Below are 3,735 nucleotides of genomic sequence, written 5' to 3'. Positions count from 1 at the left end.
CCTATTACAAAGGCCAACCACCCTGTTAGAAAAATAAAACTGTCTTAGCTGAAGATGACTCTTACCTTGCCAAACTTTGTCCCTAGTCCTACTATTCTTGCCATTAAGTATGAAAAAAGATGATGCATCGACACTACCAATTCCCTTTACAATCTTAAATACTTCAATCAGATCCACCTAACTCTTCTTTTTTGAAGAAAAAAACAATTTGAGAGATCTTAACCTCTCCTCATATGACAACCCCTTCATCCCAGGCACCATTCTAGTAACCCTCCTCTGGATCCTTTCCAACAATTCATTGTCTTTCCTAAGGTAAGGAGCCCAAGATTGAACACGATACTCCAAATGTTGCCTAACCAGTGACCTGTACAATGAAATTATAATCTCTTTAAACTTGTATTCAATATCTCTGTAGATATAATCTAAAATCCTATTTTCTCTACCACTAGCAACAGTACACTGCTTGGATGGCTTAAGAGATTGATCAACTATTACACCAAGATCCCTTTCCTTCATGACACTGTTAGGTTATACCCATCAAGTTATACTTATAATTCAAATTATGATAACCCACATGCATTTATTTTCCCAACTCGCTAAATGATCTAAATCCTTTTGTAAATCAGCAGCATCCTCTTCACAGCTAGCAACACCCAAGACCTTAATATCATCTGCAAATTTAAGTAACTTATTGGCTATTCCTTCATCTATGTCATTGATGTAAATCAAAAAGAGCAAAGGTCCTAAGACTGAGCCCTGAGGTACCACACTTGTGACATTAATCCAGTTTGATTGAACTCCATTTGTAACAACCCTCTGCTCTCTTCCATCCAACCACTCTTCTATCCAATTTGCTAACTACCTACACACCTACAGAGATGATTATTTTACAAACCTTTTATGTGGCAGATACACCAAATCTAAACCCTTACCCTCATCTACATAAGCAGTAACCTTTTCAAAGCATGTTAAAAGATTTGTAAGGCAAGATTTTCCCTTAGTGAATCCATGTTTACTATCCAATAAAATTAAAAATATTGTTAAATGACTTTATAGAGCATCTTGCATCAGACTTTCCAAAACTCTTCCCCCAACTGATGTAAGAATAATAGGCCTATAATTACTATGACAATTTTTATCACCTCCCTTTAAAGGAGGAGTTACATTAGCTAATTTCCAGCCCTCTGGTACCTGCCTACTATTCAAGGACTTACAAAAAAATAGTAGCAAGTGGCTCACGTATCCAATCTTTAACCTAATAGAGCTACGATAAGCTGGTCATGTGTCTTTAAAGGGAATAGTGTCATGTACAGTGGAGAAGTCTTGTTGAATTTGGTGATGGCTTGACCGGAAAGTTGTAAAAATACACCTGTTAAGGTTTTGATATGAAGGAAAGGCAAAGCGAAGTCGCTGATCTCCCCTACAATTTTTCAGTTGAAGGATTTTGTTAACCCCTATGGAGTTTAGTTGTAACAACTTAGCTGGTGCATAAACAGACCAATGTTTTCTATTAGATTTTTCATGTTTTTCTGTCAATCTACTATATTACTTCATTATGTGAAACAAGTGTTCAAAGTAAGCCCCCAATACATGATCACGGACACGGGTAACCCCACAATACATGGTAACGATTTAACCCACAACATGTGGCCACAGGTACAGATAACCCCATGGCTTGGGTCATCCAAAGTTACAGAAGCTCAAGAAGCACGTCACCTTCACGTACAGATAACCCCATGGCTTGAGTCATCCAAAGTTACAGAAACTCAAGAAGCATGTCACCTTCACGTACAGATAAACCCATGGCTTGGGTCATCCAAAGTTACAGAAGCTCAAGAAGCACGTCACCTTCACGTACAGATAACCCCATGGCTTGGGTCATCCAAAGTTACAGAAGCTCAAGAAGCACGTCACCTTCACATACAGATAACCCTATAGCTTGGGTCATCCAAGGTTACAGAAGCTCAAGAAGCACGTCACCTTCACGTACAGATAACCCCACATTAAAGATCAGTAATAATGTAGTTTGCTTGAGTTTTGGTTTTAATTTTAACTTGAGAATTTAGTTCATAATTTTCAATAAATACTGAAGTATCTTTATCTCTTGGTAGTGGTGGGCCTACGAACAAATTCCGGAGAGTATGTGGAATATTTCTTCCTGGATTTTGCAGAAAATGCTGGATAGTGGCAAGTTACGACAAGAGCAAGAAAAGGAGAAACACTCGTAGAGTACAATTCCAGCTGAGAAATTCCTAATACTTTCTTTCGTATTAAGTAACTGATATAATACTTCCTTATTTTGTGGCCGATTAAAAAAAAGAATAAATACTTATCTAAGTTTTAACAGTAGTTAACATTTGTAATTATGGGTGAAACCTTATTTCAATTAGTCACTTCACTGTAAAACTTTTTCATAAATCTTTTTTTCTAAATATATTGTTTAATTCTTTTTTGCTTTACCATTGATATAGTTTCATCTATCGATGCTCACCATTCCATAATGCATACAATGAATCTAATACACTTTCCCAATGCCATTTGTTTTTTAACTCGAAATAGTAACTTCTACATTTGACTATGAATTATCTTTTCTGGTTTTGTAACTAAAGGAAAGTAAAAATAAATAAATTCACTAATTAACATTTAAAGTTTAGAGAAAACAGCATTTATAATGTATTTGGATCTTGTGCTTTACTAAAATAGTGTGTTGGTTTGTTAATTTTATATAGTTATGTATGTCTAAAAGTCTTTACTATAAACTTTATAAGTTGAAATATCATGTATAACCTTTCAAGTCTCTATTCAGATATTTTGTTTTTCATGTACTGATGATTACAGGGTAATTTTTATTTTCAAAAGTTTTTGTATGTCTCAGAAGAAGGCACAAGTCAAATTAGAAATGAATAAATTACTTTGTTTTCTATCTGTGACAGAAGGAGCAAGTTATTTTATTTTCAACTTCCTCCACTGGGTGGTGTTGGTATGTTGCTAGATACATGTTTTAATAAAACCTTAGATTGACAGTTGTTCAGTTTTTTCATAAGTAAACCATTGAATTAATGGAAATCTAACAAATTCTTGTGTATTACTTAACGAAATAGTTTCTTTGATCTTGGAAGCAGTACATATCTTGTGAGAGAATGGTGTACTCAGTTTAAAGTTTGTTATTCTTGTGTATTACTTAATGAAATAGTTTCTTTGATCTTGGAAACAGTACGTATCTTGTGAGAGAATGGTGTACTCAGTTTGAAGTTTGTTATTCTTGTGTATTACTTAACGAAATAGTTTCTTTGATCTTGGAAACAGTACGTATCTTGTGAGAGAATAGTGTACTCAGTTTGAAGTTTGTTATTCTTGTGTATTAATTAATGAAATAGTTTTGATCTTGGAAACAGTACGTATCTTGTGAGAGAATGGTGTACTCAGTTTAAAGTTTGTTATTCTTGTGTATTAATTAATGAAATAGTTTCTTTGATCTTGGAAACAGTATGTATCTTGTGAGAGAATGGTGTACTCAGTTTGAAGTTTGTTATTCTTGTGTATAGTTTAACAAAATAGTTTCTTTGATCTTGGAAACAGTACGTATCTTGTGAGAGAATGGTGTACTCAGTTTGAAGTTTGTTATTCTTGTGTATTAATTAACAAAATAGTTTCTTTGATCTTGGAAACAGTACGTATCTTGTGAGAGAATGGTGTACTCAGTTTGAAGTTTGTTGCTCACCTAATGCTTAACAT

At 34.3% G+C, this 3,735-nt stretch overlaps 1 long non-coding RNA gene across 1 annotated transcript in view; it reads right to left on the bottom strand.

The window, feature by feature from the left end:
* Positions 1–1,348: 1,348 nt before the first annotated feature.
* The window catches only part of LOC111083439, a 12,226-nt gene continuing 9,839 nt past the window's right edge, over positions 1,349–3,735 (bottom strand). The window contains exon 3 of the long non-coding RNA XR_002609031.1: positions 1,349–1,420. This is a non-coding gene — a long non-coding RNA (uncharacterized LOC111083439). The remainder of the gene's footprint in view (positions 1,421–3,735) is intronic.

The sequence above is a fragment of the Limulus polyphemus genome, unplaced genomic scaffold (genome assembly GCF_000517525.1).
Source record: "Limulus polyphemus unplaced genomic scaffold, Limulus_polyphemus-2.1.2 Scaffold9513, whole genome shotgun sequence".
NCBI lineage: Eukaryota > Metazoa > Arthropoda > Merostomata > Xiphosura > Limulidae > Limulus > Limulus polyphemus.
Note: the sequence above shows the minus strand (reverse complement) of the source record. Positions and strands in the feature narration are given on the sequence as shown.